We start from the raw sequence: 26571 nt of genomic DNA, 5'->3' as shown, positions 1-26571 counted from the left end.
GGGAAACTTTTACTCTGGTTTCTAAGTCTGTTTCCTAGTCCCGGTTTGAAGTTCCTGCAGTTTTCACTGGAAAACCGAGTTGGAGCTAGTACATGCCCATATAAATGTATGGAATGGAGTTTGCACCTGAAAAGAAACTTTCTGTTCCCAACAAGTAGGTGAAAGTCGGATTTCACACACACTTATCTCTCAGAACTTAGCATGTGGAGAGACGTTCGTTCATCTAGCAGAAAGGGAACGGGTAGCAGGTTAATCATTTACTCTGGTTTCTCAGTCTGTTTCCTAGTGGCGGTTTGAAGTTCCTGCAGTTTTCACTGTAAAACCGATTTGGAGCTAATACCTCCCCTTATATATGTAAGCATTGGAGTTTGCAAGTGAAAAGAAACTTTGTTTTCCCAAAAAGCTAAGTGAAGTACTGCTTTCACACACACTTATCTCTCAGAACTGAGCACGTGGAGAGACGTTCGTTCATCTAGCCAAAAAGGAATATGTTGCAGGAAAAACTTTTTCTCTGGTTTCTCAGTCTGTTTCCTAGTGCCGGATTGAAGTTCCTGCAGTTTTCACTGTAAATCCGAGATGGAGCAAGTACCTCCCCATATATATGTATGGAGTGGATTTGGCAAATGAAAAGAAACTTTGTGTTCACAACAAGCCAGGTGAAGGACGGCTTTCACACACACATATCTCTCAGAAATTAGCATGTGGAGAGACGTTCGTTCATCTAGCACAAAGGGAACGGGTTGCAGGGAAACTTTTACTCTGGATTCTAAGTCTGTTTCCTAGCGCCAGTTTAAAGTTCCTGCAGTTATCACTGTAAAATCGAATAGGAGCTTGTACCACCCCATATATATGTATGGATTGGAGTTTGCAAGTGAAAAGAAACTTTGTGTTCCCAACAAGCTAGGTGAAGGACGGCATTCACACACACTTATCTCTCAGAACTGAGCATGTGGAGAGACGTTCGTTCATCTAGCAAAAATGGAACGGGTTGCAGGAGAAACTTTTACTCTGTTTTCTCAGCCTGTTTCCTAGTGCAGGTTTGAAGTTCCTGCAATTTTCACTGTAAAAAGGAGTTGGAGCTAGTACCTCCCCTTATATATGTATGGAGTGGAGTTTGCAAGTGAAAAGAAACTTTGTGTTCCCAACAAGCTAGGTGAAGGACGGCTTTCAAACACACTTATCTCTCAGAACTCAGCATGTGGAGAGACGTTCGTTCATCTAGCACAAATGGAACGTGTTGCAAGAGTAAGTTTTACTCTGGTTTCTCAGTCTGTTTCCTAGTGCCGGTTTGAAGTTCCTGCAGTTTTCACTGGAAAACTGAGTTGGAGCTAGTACATTCCCATATATATATATGGAATGTAGTTTGCACCTGAAATGAAACTTTCTCTTCCCAACAAGCTAGGTGAAGTTCGGATTTCAAACACACTTAACTCTCAGAACTGAGCATGTGGAGAGACGTTTGTTCATGTAGCAGAAAGTGAACGGCTTGCAGGAGAAATATTTACTCTGGTTTCTCAGTCTGTTTCCTAGTGCCGGTTTGAAGTTCCTGCAGTTTTCACTCTAAAACCGATTTGGAGCTTGTACCTCCCCTTATATATGTATGGAGTGGAGTTTGGAATTGAATAGAAACTTTGTGTTCCCAACAAGCTAGGTGAACAATGGCGTTCACACACACTTAACTTTCAGAACTGAGCATGTTGGGAGACGTTCGTTCATCTAGCACAAAGGGATCGGGTTGCAGGAGAAAATTTTTCTCTGATTACTCAGTCTGTTTTCTAGTGCCGGTTTGAAGTTCCTGCAATTTTCTGTGGAAAACCGAGTTGGATCTAGTACCACCCCATATATATGTATGGAATGGAGTTGGCAAGTGAAAAGAAATTTTGTGTTCCCAACAAGCTAGGTGAAGGACGGCTTTCACACACACTTATCTCTCAGAACTGGGCATGTGGAGAGACGTTCGTTCATCTAGCACAAAGGGAACGGTTGCAGGAGAAACATTCTTTGGTTTCTCAGTCTGTTTCCTAGTGCCGTTTTGATGTTCCTACAGTTTTCACTGTAAAACTGTGTTGGAGCTAGTACCTCCACATAAATATATAAGGAGTGTAGTTTGCACCTGAAAGAAACTTTGTGTTCTCAACAAGCTAGGTGAAGGACAGCTTTCACACCCACTTATCCCTCAGAACTGACCATGTGGAGACACGTTCGTTCATCTAGCACAATGGGAACGGTTTGCAGGAGAAACTTTTTCTATGGTTTCTTTGTCTGTTTCCTAGTGCCGGATTTAAGTTCCTGCCGTTTTCGCTGTAAAATCGTTTTGGTGCATGTACCTCCCCATATATAAGTATGGAATGGTGTTTGCACCTGAAAAGAAACTTTGTCTTCCCAACAAGCTAGGTGAAGGACGGCTTTCACACACACTTATCTCTCAGAACTGGGCATGTGGAGAGAAGTTCGTTCATCTAGGACAAACGGATATGTTTGTAGGAGAAACTTTTACTGTGGTTTCTCAGTCTGTTTCCTAGTGCCGGTTTGAAATTCCTGCAGTTTTCACTGTAAAATTGTGTTGGAGCTAGTACCTCCCCATATATATGTATGGAGTGGTGTTTGTACCTGAAAAGAAACTTTGTGTTCCCAACAAGCTAGGGGAAGAATGGCTTTCACACACACTTATCTCTCAGAACTGAGCATGTGGAGAGACTTTCGTTCATCTATCACAATCGGAACGGGTTGCAGGAGAAACTTTTACTCTGGTTTCTCAGTCTGTTTCCTAGTGCCGGTTTGAAGTTTCTGCAATTTTCACTGTAAAACCGAGTTGGAGCTAGTACCTCGCCATATATATGTATGGAGTGTAGTTTGCAACTGAAAAGAAACTTTGTCCTCCCAACAATCTAGGTGAAGCCTTTTTTCACACAACTTTTCTCTCATAACATAGCAAGTGAAGAGTCGTTCGTTCATCTAGCACAGAGGGAACCGCTTGCAGGAGAAACTTTTACTCTGGTTTCTCTGTCTCTTTCCTAGTGCCTGATTTAAGTTCCTGCCATTTTCACTGTAAAACCGGGTTGGTGCTAGTACCTCCCCATATATATGTATGGAATGGAATTTGCATCTAAAAAGTATCTTTGTGTTCCTAAAAAGCTAGGTGAAGGACGGATTTCACACACACTTATCTCTCACAAACGGGCATGTGGATACAAGTTCTTTCATCTAGGACAAAGGGAAATGGTTGCAGGTGAAACTTTTACTGTGGTTTCTCAGTCTGTTTCCTAGTGCCGGTTTGAAATTCCTGCAGTTTTCACTGTAAAATTGTGTTGGAGCTAGTACCTCCCCATATATATGTATGGAGTAGAGTTTGCACATGAAAAGAAACTTTGTGTTCCCAACAAGCTGGGTGAAGGACGGCTTTCACACACACTTTTCTCTCAGAACTGAGCTTGTGGAGAGACGTACTTTCATGTAGCACTAAGGGAACGGGATGCAGGAGAAACTTTTACTCTGGTTTCTCATTCTGTTTCCTATTGCCAGTTTGAAGTTCCTGCACTTTTCACTGTAAAATTAAGTTGGAGCTAGTACCTCCTCATATATATGTATGGAGTTGAGTTTACAACTGAAAAGTTACTTTGTGTTCCCAACAAGCTGTGTGAAGGACGGCTTTCACACACACTTATCTCTCAGAACTGAGCATGTGGAAAGACTTTCGTACATCTAGCACAAAGGGAACGGGTTGCAAGGGAAACTTTTACTCTGGTTTCTCAGTCTGTTTCCTAGTGCCGGTTTGAAATTCCTGCAGTTTTCACTGTAAAACTGAGTTGGAGCTAGTCCCTCCCCATATATATATATGGAGTGGATTTTGCACCTGAAAGAAACATTGTGTTCTCAACAAGCTAGGTGAAGGATGGCTTCACACACACTTATCCCTCAGAATTGAGCATGTGGAGACACGGTCGTTCATCTAGCACAAAGGGAAATGGTTGCAGGAGAAACTTTTACTCTGGTTTCTCTGTCTGTTTCCTAGTGCCGGATTTAAGTTCCTGCCGTTTTCACTGTAAAATCGGTTTGGTGCATGTACCTCCCCATATATATGTATGGAATGGTGTTTGCACCTGAAAAGAAACTTTGTGTTCCCAACAAGCTAGGTGAAGGACGGCTTTCACACACACTTATCTCTCAGAACTGGGCATGTGGAGAGAAGTTCGTTCATCTAGGACAAACGGAAATGTTTGTAGGAGAAACTTTTACTGTGGTTTCTCAGTCTGTTTCCTAGTGCCGGTTTGAAATTCCTGCAGTTTTCACTGTAAAACTGAGTTGGAGCTAGTCCCTCCCCATATATATATATGGAGTGGATTTTGCACCTGAAAGAAACATTGTGTTCTCAACAAGCTAGGTGAAGGATGGCTTCACACACACTTATCCCTCAGAATTGAGCATGTGGAGACACGGTCGTTCATCTAGCACAAAGGGAAATGGTTGCAGGAGAAACTTTTACTCTGGTTTCTCTGTCTGTTTCCTAGTGCCGGATTTAAGTTCCTGCCATTTTCACTGTAAAAGCGGTTTGGTGCTAGTACCTTCCCATATATATGTATGGAATGTAGTTTGCACCTGAAAAGAAACTTTGTGTTCCCAACAAGCTAGGTGAAGGACGGCTTTCACACACACTTATCTCTCAGACCTGGGCTAGTGGAGAGAAGTTTGTTCATCTAGGACCAAGGGAAATGTTAGCAGGGGAAATTTTAATGTGGTTGCTCAGTCTGTTTCCTAGTGCCGTTTTGGATTTCCTGCAGTTTTCACTGAAAAACAGAGTTGGATCTAGTTCCTCCCCTTATATATGTATGGAGTGGTGTTTGCACCTGAAAAGAAACTTTGTGTTCCCAACAAGCTAGGGGAAGAATGGCTTTCACACACACTTATCTCTCAGAACTGAGCATGTCGAGATTCGTTCGTTCATCTAGCAAAAAGGGAACGGGTTGCAGGAGAAACTTTTACTCTGTTTTCTCAGTCTGTTTCCTTGTGCCGGTTTGAAGTTCCAGCAGTTTTCAATGTAAATCCATGTTGGAGCTAGTATCTTCCCAAATATATGTATGGAGTGGATTTGGCAACTGAAAAGAAACTTTGTTTTCCAACCAAGCTAGGTGAAGTACGGCTTTCACACAGACATATCTCTCAGAATTGAGCATGTGGAGAGAACTTTGTTCATCTAGTTCAACAGGAACGGTTTGCAGGGGAAACTTTTACTCTGGTTTCTCAGTCTTTTTCCTAGTGCCGGTTTGAAGTTCCTGCAGTTTTCATTGTAAAACATAGTTGGAGCTAGTACCTCCCCTTATATATGTATGGAGTGGAATTTGCAATTGAAAAGAAACTTTGTGTTCCCAACAAGCTAGGTGAAGGATGGCTTTCACACACACTTATCTCTCAGAACTGAGCATGTGGGAGACGTTCGTTCATCTAGCACAAAGGGATCGGGTTGCAGGAGAAACTTTTTCTCTGTTTTCTCAGTCTGTTTTCTAGTGCCGGTTTGAAGTTCCTGCAATTTTCACTGAAAAACCGAGTTGGAACTAGTACCACCCCATATATATGTATGGAATGGAGTTTGCACATGAAAAGAAAGTTTGTGTTCCCAACAAGCTAGGTGAAGGACGGCTTTCACACACACTTATCTCTCAGAACTGGGCATGTGGAGAGACGTTCGTTCATCTAGCACAAAGTGAACGGTTGCAGGAGAAACATTCTTTGGTTTCTCAGTCTGTTTCCTAGTGCCGTTTTGAAGTTCCTACAGTTTTCAATGTAAAACTGTGTTGGAGCTAGTACCTCCCCATAAATATATAAGGAGTGTAGTTTGCACCTGAAAGAAACTTTGTGTCCTCAACAAGCTAGGTGAAGGACAGCTTTCACACCCACTTATCCCTCAGAACTGACCATGTGGAGACACGTTCGTTCATCTAGCACAATGGGAACGGTTTGCAGGAGAAACTTTTTCTATGGTTTCTTTGTCTGTTTCCTAGTGCCGGATTTAAGTTCCTGCCGTTTTCACTGTAAAATCGGTTTGGTGCATGTACCTCCCCATATATATGTATGGAATGGTGTTTGCACCTGAAAAGAAACTTTGTGTTCCCAACAAGCTAGGTGAAGGACGGCTTTCACACACACTTATCTCTCAGAACTGGGCATGTGGAGAGAAGTTCGTTCATCTAGGACAAACGGAAATGTTTGTAGGAGAAACTTTTACTGTGGTTTCTCAGTCTGTTTCCTAGTGCCGGTTTGAAATTCCTGCAGTTTTCACTGTAAAATTGTGTTGGAGCTTGTACCTCCCCATATATATGTATGGAGTAGAGTTTGCAAGTTAAAAGAAACTTTGTGTTCCCAACAAGCTGGGTGAAGGACGGCTTTCACACACACTTACCTCTCAGAACTGAGCATGTGGACAGACGTTCGTTCATCTAGCACAAAGGGAACGGTTTGCAGGAGAAACTTTTACTCTGGTTTCTCAGTCTGTTTCCTAGTGCAGGTTTGAAGTTCCTGCAGTTTTCCCTGTAAATCCGAGTTGCAGCTAGTACTTCCCCTTATATATGTATGGAGTGGAGTTTGCAATTGAAAAGAAACTTTGTGTTCCCAACAAGCTCGGTGAAGGACGGCTATCACACACACTTATATCTCAGAAGTGAGCATGTGGAGATACGTTCTTTCATCTTGCACAAAGTGAACAAGATGCAGGAGAAACTTTTTCTCTGTTTACTCAGTATGCTTACTAGTGCCTGTTTGAAGCTCCTGCAGTTTTCTCTGTAAAACCGATTGGAGCTAGTACCTCCCCATATATATTTATGGAGTGGACTTTGCAAGTGAAAAGAAACTTTGTGTTCCTAACAAGCTATGTGAAGGACGGCTTTCACACACACTTATCTCTCAGAACTGAGCATGTGGAGAGACGTTCGTTCATCTAGCACAAAGGGAACGGGTAGCAGTAGAAACTGTTACTCTGGTTTCTCAGTATGTTTCCTAGTGCTGGTTTGAAGATCCTGCAATTTTCACTGAAAAACCGAGTTGGAGCTTGTACTTCCCCTTATATATGTATGGAGTGGACTTTGCAAATGAAAAGAAACTTTGTGTTCCCAACAAGCTAGGTGAAGGACGGTTTTAACACACACCTCTCTCAGAACTTAGCAAGTGGAGAGTCTTTCGTTCATCTAGCACAAAGGGAACGGGTTGCAGGGTAAATTTTTACTGAGATTTCTCTGTCTGTTTCCTAGTGCCGGTTTGAAATTCCTGCAGTTTTCACTGTAAAATTGTGTTGGAACATGTACCTCCCCATATATATGGATGGAGTGGAGTTTGCACCTGAAAAGAAACTTTGTGTTCAAAATAAGCTAGGTGAAGGACGGCTTTAACACACAATTATCTCTCATAACTGAGCATGTGGAGAGACGTTCGTTCATCTAGCACTAAGGGAACAGGATGCAGGAAAAACATTTACTCTGGTTTCTCATTCTGCTTCTTGTGTCGGATTTAATTTCCTGCAGTTTTCAATGTAAAACAGAGTTGGAGCTAGTAAATACCCATATATATATGTATGTATTGGAGTTTGCACCTGAAAAGAAACTTTGTGTTCCCAACAAGATAGTTGAAGGACGGCTTTCAAACACACTTTTCTCTCAGAACTGAGCATGTGGATAGACTTTCGTTCATTTAGCACATAGGAACGGGTTGCAGGAGAAACTTTTACTCTGGTTTCTCAGACTGTTTCCTAGTCCTGGATATAGGTTCCTGCCGTTTTCACTGTAAAAGCGGTTTGGTGCTAGTACCTCCCCATATATAAGTATGGTGTGGAGTTTGCACCTGAAAGAAACTTTGTGTTCTAAACAAGCTAGTTTAAGGACGGCTTTCACACGAACTTATCCCTCAGAACTAAGCATGTTGAGACACGTTCGTTCATCTAGCAAAAGTGGAACGGTTTGCAGGAGAAACTTTTACTCTGGTTTCTCTGTCTTTTTCCTAGTGCCTGATATAAGTTCCTGCCGTTATCACTGTAAATGCGGGTTGGTGCTAGTAACTCCCCATATATATGTATGGTGTGGGGTTTGCACCTGAAAAGAAACTTTGTGTTCCCAAAAAGCTATGTGAAGGACGGATTTCACACACACTTATCTCTCAGAACAGGGCATGTGGAGATAAGTTCGTTCATCTAAGATAAAGGGAAATGGTTGCAGAAGAAAGTTTTACTGTGGTTTCTCAGTCTGTTTCTTAGTGCCGATATTAAATTCCTGCAGATTCAATGTAAAATTATTTTGGAGCTTTTACCTCCCAATATATATGTAAGGAGTGGAGTTTGCACCTGAAAGGAAACTTTGTGTTCCCAACAAGCTAGGTGAAGGACGGCTTTCACACACCCTTATCTCTCAGAACTGAGTATGTAGAGAGACGTTCGTTCATGTAGAACAAAATGAACGGCTTGCAGGAGAAACTATTACTCTGGTTTCTCAGTCTGTTTCCTAGTGCCGGTTTGAATTTCCTGAAGTTTTCACTGTAAAACCTAGTTGCAGCTGGTAATTCCCCATATATATATACGGATTGGAGTTTGCATATGAAAAGAAACCTTGTGTTCCCAACAAGCTATTTTAAGGACGGCTTCACACACATTATCTCTCAGAAATGAGCATGAGGAGAGATGTTCGTTTATCTAACACAAATGGAACGGGTTGCAGGAGAAACTTTTACTCTGGTTTCTCAGTCTCTTTCCTAGTGCCGGTTTGAAGTTCCTGCAGTTTTCACTGTAAAAATGAGTTGGAGCTAGTACCAAACCATATATATATATGGATTGGAGTTTGCAACTGAAAAGAAACTTTGTGTTCCCAACAAGCTAGGTGAACTTCGGATTTCACACACACTTATCTCTCAGAACTGAGCATGAGGAGAGACGTTCGTTCATCTAGCACAAAGTGAACGGGATGCAGGAGAAACTTTTTCTCTGTTTACTCAGTCTGTTTCCTAGTTCCGGTTTGAAGTTCCTGCTGTTTTCACTGTAAAACTGTGTTGGAGCTAATACCTCCCCATATATATATATGGAGTGGAGTTTGCACCAGAAAGAAACTTTGTGTTCTCAACAAGCTAGTTGAATGACGGCTTTCACACCCAATTATTCCTCAGAACTGAGCATGTGGAGACACGTTCATTCATATAGCACAAATGGAACGGTTTGCAGGAGAAACTTTTACTCTGGTTTCTCTGTCTGTTTCCTAGTGCCTGATTTAAGTTCCTGCCGTTTTCACTGTAAATGCGGGTTGGTGCTAGTACCTCCCCATATATATGTATGGAGTGGAGTTTACACCTGAATAGAAACTTTGTGTTCCCAAAAAGCTAGGTGAAGGGCGGATTTCACACACACTTATCTCTCAGAACAGGGCATGTGGAGAGAATTTCGTTCATCTAAGATAAATGGAAATGGTTGCAGAAGACATTTTACTGTGGTTTCTCAGTCTGTTTCTTAGTGCCGATTTTAAATTCCTGCAGATTCACTGTAAAATTATTTTGGAGCTTGTACCTCCCAATATATATGTATGGAGTGGAGTTTGTACCTGAAAGGAAACTTTGTATTCCCAACAAGCTAGGTGAAGGACGGCTTTCACACACCCTTATCTCTCAGAACTGAGTATGTTGAGAGACGTTCGTTCATGTAGAACAAAATGAACGGCTTGCAGGAGAAAGTATTACTCTGGTTTCTCAGTCTGTTTCCTAGTGCCTGTTTGAAGTTCCTGCAGTTTTCACTGTAAAACAGAGTTGGAGCTAGTACTTCCCCATATATATATACGGATTGGAGTTTGCACCTGAAAAGAAACTTTGTGTTCCCAACAAGCTAGGTGAAATACGGCTTTCTCACACACTTATATCTCATAACTGAGCATGTGGAGAGACGTTCGTTCATCTAGCACAAAGGGAACGTGTTGCAAGGGAAACTTTTACTCTGGTTTCTCAGTCTGATTCCTAGTGCCGGTTTGAAGTTCCTGCAGTATTCACTGAAAAAATGAGTTGGAGCTACTACCAACCCATATATATTTATGGAGTCTAGTTTGCAACTGAAAAGTAAATTTGTGTTCCCAACAAGCTAGGTGAACTTCGGATTTCACACACACATATCTCAGAACTGAGCATGTGTAGAGACGTTCGTTCATGTTACACAAAGTGAACGGCTTGCAAGAGAAGACTTTACTCTGGTTTCTCAGTCTGTTTCCTAGTGCCGGTTTGAAGTTCCTGCAGTTTTCACAGTAAAACCGTGTTGGAGCTAGTACTTCCCCATATATATATACGGATTTGAGTTTCCACATGAAAACAAATTTGTGTTCCCAACAAGCTAGGTTAAGGACGGCTTTCACACACACATATCTCTCAGAGCTGAGCATGAGGAGAGACGTTCTTTCATCTAGCACAAAGGGAACGGGAAGCAGGTGAAACTTTTACTCTGGTTTCTCAGACTGTTTCCTAGTGCCGGGTTGAATTTCCTGCAATTTTCACTGTAAAACCGTGTTGGAGTTAGTACCTCTCAATGTATATGTATGGAGTGGAGTTTTAAGTGAAAAGAAAGTTCGTGTTCCCAACAAGCTAGGTGAAGGACGGCTTTCACACACACTTATCTCTCAGAACTGAGCATGTGGAGATACGTTCGTTCATGTAGCACAAAGGGAACTGTTTGCAGGAGAAACTTTTACTCTGGTTTCTCAGTCTGTTTCCTAGTGCCGGATTGAAGTTCCTGCAGTTTTCACTGTAAAAGCGAGTTGGAGATAGTACCACCCCATATATATGTATGGAGAGGAGTCTGCAAGTGAAAAGAAACTTTGTGTTCCCAAAAAGCTTTGTAAAGAACGGCTTACACACCCAATTATCTCTCAGAACTGTGCATGTGGAGAGACGTTCGTTCATCTAGCACAAAAGAAACGGGTTGCAGGAGAAACATTTACTCTGGTTTCTCAGTCTGTTTCCTAGGGCTGGTTTGAAGTTCCTGCAGTTTTCACTGTAAATCCGAGATGGAGCTTGTACCTCCCCATATATATTTATGGATTGGAGTTGGCAACTGAAAAGAAACTTTGTGTTCCCAACAAGCTAGATGAAGGACGGTATTCACAGACACTTATCTCTCAGAACTTAGCAAGTGGAGAGTCTTTCGTTCATCTAGCACAAAGGGAACGTGTTGCAGTATAAACTTTTACTGAGATTTCTCAGTCTGTTTCCTAGTGCCGGTTTGAAGTTGCTGCAGTTTTCACTGTAAATCAGATTTGAAGCTAGTACTTCCCCATATATATATACGGATAGGAGTTGGCACCTGAAAAGAAACTTTGTGTTATCAACAAGCTCGTTGAAGGACGGCTTTCACACCCACTTATCCCTCAGAACTGAGCATGTGGAGACACGTTCGTTCATCTAGCCCAAATGGAACGGTTTGCAGGAGAAACTTTTACTCTGGTTTCTCTGTCTGTTTACTAGTGCCGGATTTAGTTCCTGCCTTTTTCACTGTAAAAGCAGTTTGGTGCTATTACCTCCCCATATATATGTATGGAATGGAATTTGCAGCTGAAAAGAAACTATGTGTTCCCAACAAGATAAGTGAAGAACGGCTTTCACAAACAAATGTCTCTCAGAACTGAGCATATGGAGAGACGTTCGTTTATGTAGCACAAATTGAACGGCTTGTAGGAGAAACTTTTACTCTGGTTTCTCAGTCTCTTTCCTAGTGCCTGTTTGAAGTTCCTGCAGTTTTCACTGAAAAACAGAGTTGAAGCTAGTAATTCCCCTATATATATAAGGATTGGAGTTTGCACATGAATAGAAACCTTGTGTTCCCAACAAGCTATTTTAAGGACAGCTTCACACACATTATCTCTCAGAAATGAGCTTGAGGAGAGATGTTCGTTTATCTAGCACAAATGGAACGGGTTGCAGGAGAAACTTTTACTCTGGTTTCTCAGTCTCTTTCCTAGTGCCGGTTTGAAGTTCCTGCAGTTTTCACTGTAAAAATGAGTTGGAGCTAGTACCAAACCATATATATATATGGATTGGAGTTTGCAACTGAAAAGAAACTTTGTGTTCCCAACAAGCTAGGTGAACTTCGGATTTCACACACACTTATCTCTCAGAACTGAGCATGAGGAGAGACGTTCGTTCATCTAGCACAAAGGGAACGGGATGCAGGAGAAACTTTTTCTCTGTTTACTCAGTCTGTTTCCTAGTTCCGGTTTGAAGTTCCTACTGTTTTCACTGTAAAACTGTGTTGGAGCTAATACCTCCCCATATATATATATGGAGTGGAGTTTGCACCAGAAAGAAACTTTGTGTTCTCAACAAGCTAGTTGAATGACGGCTTTCACACCCAATTATTCCTCAGAACTGAGCATGTGGAGACACGTTCATTCATATAGCACAAATGGAACGGTTTGCAGGAGAAACTTTTACTCTGGTTTCTCTGTCTGTTTCCTAGTGCCTGATTTAAGTTCCTGCCGTTTTCACTGTAAATGCGGGTTGGTGCTAGTACCTCCCCATATATATGTATGGAGTGGAGTTTACACCTGAATAGAAACTTTGTGTTCCCAAAAAGCTAGGTGAAGGGCGGATTTCACACACACTTATCTCTCAGAACAGGGCATGTGGAGAGAAGTTCGTTCATCTAAGATAAATGGAAATGGTTGCAGGAGAGATTTTACTGTGGTTTCTCAGTCTGTTTCTTAGTGCCGAATTTAAATTCCTGCAGATTCACTGTAAAATTATTTTGGAGCTTGTACCTCCCAATATATATGTATGGAGTGGAGTTTGTACCTGAAAGGAAACTTTGTATTCCCAACAAGCTAGGTGAAGGACGGCTTTCACACACCCTTATCTCTCAGAACTGAGTATGTTGAGAGACGTTCGTTCATGTAGAACAAAATGAACGGCTTGCAGGAGAAACTATTACTCTGGTTTCTCAGTCTGTTTCCTAGTGCCTGTTTGAAGTTCCTGCAGTTTTCACTGTAAAACAGAGTTTTAGCTAGTACTTCCCCATATATATATACGGATTGGAGTTTGCACCTGAAAAGAAACTTTGTGTTCCCAACAAGCTAGCTGAAGTACGGCTTTCTCACACACTTATATCTCATAACTGAGCATGTGGAGAGACGTTCGTTCATCAAGCACAAAGGGAACGTGTTGCAAGGGAAACTTTTACTCTGGTTTCTCAGTCTGTTTCCTAGTGCCGGTTTGAAGTTCCTGCAGTTTTCACTGAAAAAATGAGTTGGAGCTACTACCAACCCATATATATTTATGGAGTCTAGTTTGCAACTGAAAAGTAAATTTGTGTTCCCAACAAGCTAGGTGAACTTCGGATTTCACACACACATATCTCAGAACTGAGCATGTGTAGAGAAGATCGTTCATGTTACACAAAGTGAACGGCTTGCAAGAGAAGACTTTACTCTGGTTTCTCAGTCTGTTTCCTAGTGCCGGTTTGAAGTTCCTGCAGTTTTCACAGTAAAACCGAGTTGGAGCTAGTACTTCCCCATATATATATACGGATTGGAGTTTCCACATGAAAAGAAATTTGTGTTCCCAACAAGCTAGGTTAAGGACGGCTTTCACACACACATATCTCTCAGAGCTGAGCATGAGGAGAGACGTTCTTTCATCTAGCACAAAGGGAACGGGAAGCAGGTGAAACTTTTTCTCTGGTTTCTCAGTCTGTTTCCTAGTGCCGGGTTGAATTTCCTGCAATTTTCACTGCAAAACCGAGTTGGAGATAGTACCTCTCAATGTATATGTATGGAGTGGAGTTTTAAGTGAAAAGAAAGTTCGTGTTCCCAACAAGCTAGGTGAAGGACGGCTTTCACACACACTTATCTCTCAGAACTGAGCATGTGGAGATACGTTCGTTCATGTAGCACAAAGGGAACTGTTTGCAGGAGAAACTTTTACTCTGGTTTCTCAGTCTGTTTCCTAGTGCCGGATTGAATTTCCTGCAGTTTTCACTGTAAAAGCGAGTTGGAGATAGTACCACCCCATATATATGTATGGAGAGGAGTCTGCAAGTGAAAAGAAACTTTGTGTTCCCAAAAAGCTTTGTGAAGAACGGCTTACACACCCAATTATCTCTCAGAACTGTGCATGTGGAGAGACGTTCGTTCATCTAGCACAAAAGAAACAGGTTGCAGGAGGAACATTTACTCTGGTTTCTCAGTCTGTTTCCTAGGGCTGGTTTGAAGTTCCTGCAGTTTTCACTGTAAATCCGAGATGGAGCTTGTACCTCCCCATATATATTTATGGATTGGAGTTGGCAACTGAAAAGAAACTTTGTGTTCCCAACAAGCTAGATGAAGGACGGTATTCAAAGACACTTATCTCTCAGAACTTAGCAAGTGGAGAGTCTTTCGTTCATCTAGCACAAAGGGAACGTGTTGCAGTATAAACTTTTACTGAGATTTCTCAGTCTGTTTCCTAGTGCCGGTTTGAAGTTGCTGCAGTTTTCACTGTAAATCAGAATTGAAGCTAGTACTTCCCCATATATATATACGGATAGGAGTTGGCACCTGAAAAGAAACTTTGTGTTCCCAACAAGCTCGGTGAAGGACGGCTTTCACACCCACTTATCCCTCAGAACTGAGCATGTGGAGACACGTTCGTTCATCTAGCACAAATGGAACGGTTTGCAGGAGAAACTTTTACTCTGGTTTCTCTGTCTGTTTCCTAGTGCCGAATTTAGTTCCTGCCGTTTTCACTGTAAAAGCAGTTTGGTGCTAGTACCTCCCCATATAAAAGTATGGAATGGAATTTGCAGCTGAAAAGAAACTTTGTGTTCCCAACAAGCTATGTGAAGAACGGCTTTCACACACAAATGTCTTTCAGAACTGAGCATATGGAGAGACGTTCGTTTATGTAGCACAAATTGAACGGCTTGTAGGAGAAACTTTTACTCTGGTTTCTGAGTCTCTTTCCTAGTGCCTGTTTGAAGTTCCTGCAGTTTTCACTGAAAAACAGAGTTGAAGCTAGTAATTCCCCATATATATATAAGGATTGCAGTTTGCACTTGAAAAGAACTTTGTGTTCCCAACAAGCTAGGTGAAGGACGGCTTTCACACACACTTATTTCTCAGAACTGAGTATGAGGAGAGACTTTCGTTCATCTAGCACACAGGGAAAGGTTTGCAGGAGAAACTTTTACTCTGGTTTCTCTGTCTGTTTCCTACTGCCGGTTTGAAGTTCCAGCAGTTTTCACTGTAAAACAGAGTTTGAGCTAGAACCTCCCCATATATATGTATGGAGTGGAGTTTGCACCTGAAAAGAAACTTTGTGTTCCCAACAAGCTATTTGAAGGACGGCTTTCACACACACTTAACTCTCAGAAATGGGCATGTGGAGAGAAGTTCGTTCATCTAGGAAAAAGGGAAATGGTTGCAGGGGAAAATTTTTCTGTGATTTCTTAGTCTGTTTCCTAGTGCCGGTATGAAATTCCTGCAGATTTCACTGTAAAATTGTTTTGGAGCTACTACCTCCCCATATATATGTATGGAGGGGAGTTTGCACCTGAAAAGAAACTTTGTGTTCCCAACAAGCTGGGTGAAGGACGGCTTTCAAACACACATATCTCTCAGAACTGAGCATGTGGAGAGACGTTCGTTCATCTAGCACTAATGGAACGGGATGCAGGAGAAACATTTACTCTGGTTTCTCATTCTGTTTCCTAGTGCCGGTTTGAAGTTCCTGCAGTTTTCACTGTAAACCTTAGTTGGAGCTAGTACGTCCCCATATATATGTATGGATTGGAGTTTGCAACTGAAAAGAAACTTTGTGTTCCCAACAAGCTAGGTGAAGTACGGCTTTCACACACACTTATATCTCAGAAGTGAGCATGTGGAGAGACGTTCGTTCATCTAGCACAAAGGGAACGGGTTGCAAGGGAAACTTTTACTCTGGTTTCTCAGTCTGTTTACTAGTGCCGATTTGAAGTTCCTGCAGTTTTCACTGTGAAACAGAGTTGGAGCTAGTACCTCCCCATATATATGTATGTAGTGGAGTTTCAACTGAAAAGAAACTTTGTTTTCACAACAAGCTATTTGAACTTCGGAATTCACACACACATATCTCAGAACTGAGCATGTGTAGAGAAGTTCGTTCATGTTACACAAAGTGAACGGCTTGCAAGAGAAGACTTTACTCTGGTTTCTCAGTCTGTTTCCTAGTGCCGGTTTGAAGTTCCTGCATTTTTCACAGAAAAACCGAGTTGGAGCTAGTACTTCCCCATATATATATACGGATTGGAGTTTCCACATGAAAAGAAAATTTGTGTTCCCAACAAGCTATGTTAAGGACGGCTTTCACACACACTTATCACTCAGAACTGAGCATGAGGAGAGATGTTCTTTCATCTAGCAAAAAGGGAACGGGAAGCTGGAGAAACTATTACTCTGGTTTCTCAGTCTGTTTCCTAGTGCCGGTTTGAAGTTCCTGAAGTTTTCACTGTAAAATCGAGTAGGAGATTGTACCACCCCATATATATGTATGGAGTGGAGATTGCACCTGAAAAGAAACTTTGTGTTCCCAACATGCTAGTTGAAGGACGGCTTTCAAAGACACTTTTCTCTCAGAACTGAGCATGTGGAGAGACGTTCGTTCATCTAGCACAAATGGAACGGGTTGCAGGAGAAACTTTTTCTCTGGTTTCTCAGTCTGTTTCCTATTGTCAGATTGAAGTTCCTGCAGTTTTCACTTTAAAACCGATTTGGAGCAAGTACCTCCCCTTATATATGTATGGAGTGGAGTTTGCAAGTGAAAAGAAACTTTGTGTTCCCTACAAGCTATGTGAAGGACGTCTTTCACACATACTTATCTCTCAGAACTGAGCATGTGGAGAGACGTTCGTTCATCTAACACAAATGGAACAGGGTGCAGGAGGAACTTTTCCTCTGGATTCTCAGACTCTTTGCTAGTGACGTTTTGAAGTTCCTGCAGTTTTTACTGTAAAACCGATTTGGAGTTAGAACTTCCCGATATATATGTATGGAGTGGAGTTTACAAGTGAAAAGGATCTTTGTGTTCCCAACAACCATGGTGAAGGACGGCTTTCACACTCAATTATCTCTCCGAACTTAGTATGTTGAGAGACTTTCGTTCATCTAGCACAAAGGGAACGGGTTGCCGGAGAAACTTTTACTCTGATTTCTTAGTCTGTTTCCTAGTGCCGGTCTGAAGTTCCTGATGTTTTCACTGTTAAACCGAGTTGGAGCTTGTACCTCCCTATATTTATGTATCGAGTGGAGTTTGCAAGTGTATATAAAATTTGTGTTCCCAAAAAGCTACGTGAAGAATGGCTTTCACACAAAATTATCTCTCAGAACTGAGCATGTGGTGAGACGTTCGTTCATCAAGCACAAAGGGAACGGGTTGCAGGAGTAACTTTTTCTCTGGTTTCTCAGTCTGTTTCCTAGTGCCGGTTTGAAGTTCCTGCAGTTTTCAGTGTAAAACCGAGTTGGAGCTAGTACCTCAATATATTTATGTATGGATTTGAGTTTGCAAGTGAAAATAAACTTTGTGTTCCCAACAAGCTAAGTGAAAGGCGTCTTTCACACACACTTATCTCTCAGAACTGAGCATGTGGAGAGACGTTCGTTCATCTAGCACAAAGGGAACGGGTTGCAGGTGAAACATTTACTATGGTTTCTCAGTCTGTTTCCTATTGCCGGTTTGAAGTTCCTGCAATTTTCACTGTAAAATCGAGTTGGAGCTAGGTCCTCTGCATATATATTTATGGAGTGGAGTTTGCAAGTGAAAAGAAACTTTGTGTTCCCAACAAGCTAGGTGAAGGACGGCTTTCACACACACTTTTCTCTCAGAACTGAACATGTGGTGAGACGTTCGTTCATCTAGCACAAAGGGAACGGGTTGCAGGAGAAACTTTTTCTCTGGTTTCTCATTATGTTTTCTAGTGCCAGATTGATGTTCCTGCAGTTTTCACTTTAAAACCGATTTGGAGCTAGTACCTCCCCTTATATATGTTGAAGTGTAGTTTGCAAGTGAAAAGAAACTTTGAGTTCCCTACAAGCTATGTGAAGGACGGCTTTCACACATACTTATCTCTCAGAAGTGAGCATGTGGAGAGACTTTCGTTCATCTAGCACAAATGGATCAGGTTGCAGGAGGAACTTTTTCTCTGGATTCTCAGACTGATTGCTAGTGCCGTTTTGAAGTTCCTGCAGTTTTCAATGTAAAACCGATTTGGAGCTAGAACTTCCCCATATATATGTATGGAGTGGAGTTTGCAAGTGAAAAGGATCTTTGTGTTCCCAACAAAAAAGGTGAAGGACGGTTTTCACACTCACTTATCTCTCAGAACTTAGCATGTGGAGAGACGTTCGTTCATCTACCACAAAGGGAACGGGTTGCAGGGGAAACATTTACTATGGTTTCTCAGTCTGTTTCCTAGTGCCGGTTTGAAGTTCCTGCAGTTTTCACTGTAAAACCGATTTGGAGCTAGGCCCTCCGCATATATATTTATAGAGTGGATTTTGCAAGTGTAAAGAAACTTTGTGTTCCCATCAAGCTAGGAGAAGGACGGCTTTCACACACACTTATCTCTCAGAACTGAGCATGTGGAGAGACGTTCGTTCATCTAGCACAAAGGAACCGTTTGCAGGAGAAACTTTTTCTCTGGTTTCTCAGTCTGTTTCCTAGTGCCGGTTTGAAGTTCCTGCAGTTTTCACTGTAAAATCGAGTAGGAGCTTGTACCACCCCATATATATGTATAGAGTGGAGATTGCACCTGAAAAGAAACTTTGTGTTCCCTACAAGCTAGGTGAAGGACGGCTTTCACACACACTTACCTCTCAGAACTGAGCATGTGGTGAGACGTTCGTTCATCTAGCACAAAGGGAACGGGTTGCAGGAGAAACTTTTTCTCTTGTTTCTCAGTCTGTTTCCTAGTGCCGGATTGATGTTCCTGCAGTTTTCACTTTAAAACCGATTTGGAGCTAGTACCTCCCCTTATATATGTATGAAGTGTAGTTTGCAAGTGAAAAGAAACTTTGGGTTCCCTACAAGCTATGTGAATGACGGCTTTCACACATACTTATCTCTCAGAACTGACCATGTGGAGAGACTTTCGTTCATCTAGCACAAATGGATCAGGTTGCAGGAGGAACATTTTCTCTGGATTCTCAGACTGTTTGCTAATGCCGTTTTGAAGTTCCTGCAGTTTTCACTGTAAAACCGATTTGGAGCAAGGTCCTCCGCATATATATTTATGGAGTGGAGATTGCAAGTGAAAAGAAACTTTGTGTTCCCAACAAGCTAGGTAAAGGACGGCTTTCACACACACTTATATCTCAGCACTGAGCATGTGGAGAGACGTTCATTAATCTAGCACAAAGGGAACTGTTTGCAGGAGAAACTTATTCTCTGTTTACTCAGTCTGATTCCTACTGCCGGTTTGAAGTTCCTGCAGTTTTCACTGTAAAACCGAGTTGGAGCTAGTACCTCCCACATATATATATGGAGTGCAGTTGGCAAGTGAAAAGAAACTTTGTGTTCCCAACAAGCTATGTGAAGGACGGCTTTAAAACACACTTATCTCTCAGAAGTGAGCATGTGGAGAGACGTTCGTTCATCTAACACAAAGGGAACGGGTTGCAGGGGAAACATTTACTAAGGTTTCTCAGTCTGTTTCCTATTGCCAGTTTGAAGTTCCTGCCGTTTTCACTGTAAAACCGAGTTGGAGCTTGTACCTCCCTATATTTATGTATGGAGTTGAGTTTGCAACTGAAAATAAACTTTGTGTTCCCACAAGCTAGGTGAAGGACGGCTTTCACACACACTTATCTCTCAGAACTGAGCATATGGAGAGAAGTTCGTTCATCTAGCACAAATGGAACATGTTGCGTGAGGAACTTTTTCTCTAGATTCTCAGTCTGTTTGCTAGTGCCGTTTTGAAGTTCCTACAGTTTTCACTGTAAAAGAGAGTTGGAGCTAGAACTTCCCCATATATATGTATGGAGTGGTGTTGGCAAGTGAAAAGAATCTATGTGTTCCAAACAATCAAGGTGAAGGACGGCTTTCACACACACTTATCTCTCAGAACTGAGCATGTGGAGAGACGTTCGTTCATCTAGCACAAAGGAAACGGGTTGCAGGAGAAACTTTACTCTGGTTTCTCAGTCTGTTTCCTACTGCCGTTTTGAAGTACCTGCAGTTTTCACTGTAAAACCGAGTTGGAGCTAGGTCCTCCACATAAATATATATGGAGTGGAGTTGGCAAGTGAAAAGAAAATTTGTGTTCCCAACAACATATGTGAAGGACGGCATTCACGCACTCTTATCTCTCAGAACTGAGCATGTGGATAGACTTTCATTCATCTAGCACAAAGGGAACGGGTACAGGAGAAACTTTTACTCTGGTTTCTCAGTCTTTTTCCTGGTGCCGGTATGAAGTTCCTGCAGTTTTCACTGTAAAAACGAGTTGGAGCTAATCCCTCCCCATATATATGTAAGGAGTGGAATTTACATGTGAAAAGTAACTTTGTGTTCCCAACAAGCTAGATGAAGGACGGCTTTGACACACACTTTTCGCTCAGAACTGAGCATGTGCGGAGACGTTCGTTCATCTAGCACAAAGGAACGGGTTGCAGTAGAAACATTTACTCTGGTTTCTCAGTCTGTTTCCTAGTGCCGGTTTGAAGTTCCTGCAGTTTTCACTGTAAAACCGGGTTGGAGCTAGTACCTCCCTATATTTATCTATGGAGTGGAGTTTGCATATGAAAATAAACTTTGTGTTCCCAACAAGCTAGGTGAAGGACGGTTTTCACACACTGTTATCACTCAGAACTGAGCATGTGGTGATACGTTCGTTCATATAGCAAAAAGGGAACGGGTGGCAGGAGAAATTTTTTCTCTGCTTTCTCAATATGTTTCCTAGTGCCGGATTGAAGTTCCTGCAGTTTTCACTGTAAAACCGATTTGGAGCTAGTACCTCCCCTTATATATGTATGGAGTGGTGTTTGCACGTGAAAAGAAACTTTCTGTTCCCTACAACCTAGGTGAAGGACGGCTTTCACACATACTTATCTCTCAGAATTGAGCATGTGGAGAGACTTTCGTTCATCTAGCACAAACGGAACAGGTTGCAGGAGGAAATTTTTCTCTACATTCTCAGTCTGTTTGCTAGTGCCGGTTTGAGGTTCCTGCAGTTTTCACTGTAAAACCGAGTTGGAGCTAGAACTTCATCATATATATGTATGGAGTGGAGTTTGCAAGTGAAAAGAATCTATGTGTTCCCAACAAGCAAGGTGAAGGACGGCTTTCACACACATTATCTCTCAGAATTGAGCATGTGGAGAGACGTTCGTTCATCTAGCACAAAGTGAACGGGTTGCAGGAGAAACTTTACTCTGGTTTCTCAGTCTGTTTCCTAGTGCCGGTTTGAAGTTCCTGAAGTTTTCATTGTAAAATCGAGTAGGAGCTTGTACCACCCCTTATATATGTATGGAGTGGAGATTGCACCTGAAAAGAAACTTTGTGTTCCCAACAAGCTAGTTGAAGGACGGCTTTCAAAGACACTTTTCTCTCAGAACTGAGCATGTGGAGAGACGTTCGTTCATCTAGCACAAAGGAACGGGTTGCAAGAGAAACTTTTTCTCTGGTTTCTCAGTCTGTTTCCTAATGTCGGTTTAAAGTCCCTGCAGTTTTCACTGTAAAACAGAGTTGGAGCAAGGTCCTCCGCATATATATTTATGGAGTGGAGATTGCAAGTGAAAAGAAACTTTGTGTTCCCAACAAGCTAGGTGAAGGACGGCTTTCACACACACTTATCCCTCAGCACTGAGCATGTGGAGAGACGTTCATTCATCTAACACAAAGGGAAAGTTTTGCAGGAGATACTTTTTCTCTGTTTACTCAGTCTGATTCCTAGTGACGGTTTGAAGTTCCTGCAGTTTTCACTGTAAAACCGAGTTGGAGCTAGTACCTCCCACATATATATACGGAGTGCAGTTGGCAAGTGAAAAGAAACTTTGTGTTCCCAACAAGCTAGGTGAAGAACGGCTTTCACACACTCTTATCTCTCAGAACTGAGCATGAGGATAGACGTTCGTTCATCTAGCACAAAGGGAACGGGTTACAGGAAAAAATTTTACCCTGGTATCTCAGTCTTTTTCCTAGTGCCGGTATGATGTTCCTGCCGTTTTCACTGTAAAACGTGTTGGAGCTAATGCCCCCCAATATATATGTAAGGATTGGAGTTTGCATGTGAAAAGAAACTTTGTGTTCCGAACAAGCTAGATAAAGGACGGCTTTCACACACAATTTTCTCTCAGAATTGGGCATGTGGAGAGACGTTCGTTCATCTAGCACAAAGGAACGGGTTGCAGGAGAAACATTTACTCTGGTTTCTCAGTCTGTTTCCTAGTGCCGTTTTGAAGTTCCTGCAGTTTTCACTGTAAAACCGAGTTGGAGCTTGTACCTCCCTATATTTATGTATGGAGTGGAGTTTGCAAGTGAATATAAACTTTCTGTTCCCAACAAGCTAGGTGAAGGACGGCTTTCATACACAATTATCTCTCAGAACTGAGCATGTGGTGAGACGTTCGTTCATCTAGCACAAACGGAACAGGTTGCAGGAGGAAATTTTTCTCTAGATTCTCAGTCTGTTTGCTAGTGCCGGTTTGAAGTTCCTGCAGTTTTCACTGTAAAACCGAGTTGTAGCTAGAACTTCCCCATATATATGTATGGAGTGGAGTTTGCAAGTGAAAAGAATCTATGTGTTCCCAACAAGTAAGGTGAAGGACGGCTTTCACACACATTATCTCTCAGAATTGAGCATGTGGAGAGACGTTCGTTCATGTAGCACAAAGTGAACGGGTTGCAGGAGAAACTTTACTCTTTTTTCTCAGTCTGTTTCCTAGTGCCGTTTTGAAGTTCCTGCAGTTTTCACTGTAAAACCGAGTTGGAGCTTGTACCTCCCTATATTTATGTATGGAGTGGAGTTTGCAAGTGAAAATAAACTTTCTGTTCCCAACAAGATAGGTGAAGGACGGCTTTCATACACAATTATCTCTCAGAACTGAGCATGTGGTGAGACGTTCGTTCATCTAGCACAAACGGAACAGGTTGCAGGAGGAAATTTTTCTCTAGATTCTCAGTCTGTTTGCTAGTGCCGGTTTGAAGTTCCTGCAGTTTTCACTGTAAAACCGAGTTGGAGCTAGAACTTCCCCATATATATGTATGGAGTGGAGTTTGAAAGTGAAAAGAATCTATGTGTTCCCAACAAGCAAGGTGAAGGACGGCTTTCACACACATTATCTCTCAGAATTGAGCATGTGGAGAGACGTTCGTTCATCTAGCACAAAGTGAACGGGTTGCAGGAGAAACTTTACTCTGGTTTCTCAGTCTGTTTCCTAATGTCGGTTTGAAGTCCCTGCAGTTTTCACTGTAAAATCGAGTAGGAGCTTGTACCACCCCATATATATGTATGGATTGGAGATTGCACCTTAAAAGAAACTTTGTGTTCCCAACAAGCTAGTTGAAGGACGGCTTTCAAAGACACTTTTCTCTCAGAACTGAGCATGTGGAGAGACGTTCGTTCATCTAGCACAAAGGAACGGGTTGCAAGAGAAACTTTTACTCTGGTTTCTCAGTCTGTTTCCTAATGTCGGTTTGAAGTCCCTGCAGTTTTCACTGTAAAACAGAGTTGGAGCAAGGTCCTCCGCATATATATTTATGGAGTGGAGATTGCAAGTGAAAAGAAACTTTGTGTTCCCAACAAGCTAGGTGAAGGACGGCTTTCACACACACTTATCTCTCAGCACTTAGCATGTGGAGAGATGTTCATTCATCTAGCACAAATGGAACGGTTTGCAGGAGAAACTTTTTCTCTGTTTACTCAGTCTGATTCCTAGTGCCGGTTTGAAGTTCCTGCAGTTTTCACTGTAAAACCGAGTTGGAGCTAGTACCTCCCACATATATATATGGAGTGCAGTTGGCAAGTGAAAAGAAACTTTGTGTTCCCAACAAGCTAGATGAAGAACGGCTTTCACACACTCTTATCTCTCAGAACTGAGCATGAGGATAGACGTTCATTCATCTAGCACAAAGGGAACGGGTTACAGGAGAAAATTTTACTCTGGTTTCTCAGTCTTTTTCCTAGTGCTGGTATGATGTTCCTGCAGTTTTCACTGTAAAACGAGTTGGAGCTTATGCCCCCCAATATATATGTAAGGATTGGAGTTTGCAAGTGAAAAGAAACTTTGTGTTCCGAACAAGCTAGATAAAGGACGGCTTTCACACACACTTTTCTCTCAGAATTGAGCATGTGGAGACACGTTCGTTCATCTAGCACAAAGGAACGGGTTGCAGGAGAAACATTTACTCTGGTTTCTCAGTCTGTTTCCTAGTGCCGTTTTGAAGTTCCTGCAGTTTTCACTGTAAAACCGAGTTGGAGCTTGTACCTCCCTATATTTATGTATGGAGTGGAGTTTGCAAGTGAATATAAACTTTCTGTTCCCAACAAGCTAGGTGAAGGACTTCTTTCATACACAATTTTCTCTCAGAACTGAGCATGTGGTGAGACGTTCGTTCATCTAGCACAAATGGAACGGGTTGCAGGAGAAACTTTTTCTCTGGTTTCTCAGTCTGTTTCCTAGTGTCAGATTGAAGTTCCTGCAGTTTTCACTTTAAAACCGATTTGGAGCTAGTACCTCCCCTTATATATGTATGGAGTGGAGTTTGCAAGTGAAATGAAACTTTGTGTTCCCTACAAGCTATGTGAAGGACGGCTTTCAAACATACTTATCTCTCAGAACTGAGCATGTGGAGAGACGTTCGTTCATCTAGCACAAATGGAACAGGTTGCAGGAGGAACTTTTCCTCTGGATTCTCAGACTCTTTGCTAGTGCCGTTTTGAATTTCCTGCAGTTTTTACTGTAAAACCGATTTGGAGCTAGAACTTCCCCATATATATGTATGGACTGGAGTTTACAAGTGAAAAGGATCTTTGTGTTCCCAACAAGCATGGTGAAGGACGTCTTTCACACTCACTTATCTCTCAGAACTGAGTATGTTGAGAGACGTTCGTTCATCTAGCACAAAGGGAACGGGTTCCCGGAGAAACTTTTACTCTGATTTCTCAGTCTGTTTCCTAGTGCCGGTTTGAATTTCCTGAAGTTTTTACTGTTAAACCGAGTTGGAGCTTGTACCTCCGTATATTTATGTATGGAGTGGAGTTTGCAAGTGTATATAAAATTTGTGTTCCCAAAAAGCTACGTGAAGAATGGCTTTCACACAAAATTATCTCTCAGAACTGAGCATGTGGTGAGACGTTCGTTCATCAAGCACAAAGTGAACGGGATGCAGGAGAAACTTTTTCACTGGTTTCTCAGTCTGTTTCCTAGTGCCGGTTTGTAGATCCTGCAGTTTTCACTGTAAAACCGAGTTGGAGCTATTACCTCAATATATTTATGTATGGAGTTGTGTTTGCAAGTGAAAATAAACTTTGTGTTCCCAACAAGCTAAGTGAAAGGCGTCTTTCACACACACTTATCTCTCAGGACTGAGCATGTGGAGAGACGTTCGTTCATCTAGCACAAAGGGAACGGGTTGCAGGTGAAACATTTACTATGGTTTCTCAGTCTGTTTCCTATTGCCGGTTTGAAGTTCCTGCAATTTTCACTGTAAAACCGAGTTGGAGCTAGGTTCTCTGCATATATATTTATGGAGTGGAGTTTGCAAGTGAAAAGAAACTTTGTGTTCCCAACAAGCTAGGTGAAGGACAGCTTTCACACACAATTATCTCTCAGAACTGAGCATGTGTTGAGACGTTCGTTCATCTAGCACGAAGGGAACGGGTTGCAGGAGAAACTTTTTCTCTGGTTTCTCATTCTGTTTCCTTGTGCCGGTTTGATGTTCCTGCAGTTTTCACTTTAAAACCGATTTGGAGCTAGTACCTCCCCTTATGTATGTATGAAGTGGAGTTTGCAAGTGAAAAGAAACTTTGTGTTCCCTACAAGCTTTGTGAAGCACGGCTTTCACACATAATTATCTCTCAGAACTGAGCATGTGGAGAGACTTTCGTTCATCTAGCACAAATGGAACAGGTTGCAGGAGGAACTTTTTCTCTGGACTCTCACTCTGTTTGCTAGTGCCGTTTTGAAGTTCCTGCAGTGTTCAATGTAAAACCGATTTGGAGCTAGATCTTCCCCATATATATGTAAGGAGTGGAGTTTGCAAGTGAAAATGATCTTTGTGTTCCATACAAAAAATGTGAAGGACGGCTTTCACACTCACTTATCTCTCAGAACTGAGTATGAGGAGAGACGTTCGTTCATCTAGCACAAAGTGAATGGGTTGCAGGAGAAATTTACTCTGGTTTCTCAGTCTGTTTCCTAGTGCCGGTTTGAAGTTCCTGAAATTTTCACTGTAAAATCGAGTAGGAGCTTGTACCACCCCATATATATGTATGGATTGGAGATTGCACCTTAAAAGAAACTTTGTGTTCCCAACAAGCTAGTTGAAGGACGGCTTTCAAAGACACTTTTCTCTCAGAACTGAGCATGTGGAGAGACGTTCGTTCATCTAGCACAAAGGAACGGGTTGCAA

Source organism: Camelus dromedarius, unplaced genomic scaffold (assembly GCF_036321535.1).
Source record: "Camelus dromedarius isolate mCamDro1 unplaced genomic scaffold, mCamDro1.pat HAP1_SCAFFOLD_117, whole genome shotgun sequence".
NCBI lineage: Eukaryota > Metazoa > Chordata > Mammalia > Artiodactyla > Camelidae > Camelus > Camelus dromedarius.
The sequence above is the reverse complement of the archived record's forward strand: the minus strand, read 5'-3'. Positions refer to the sequence as shown.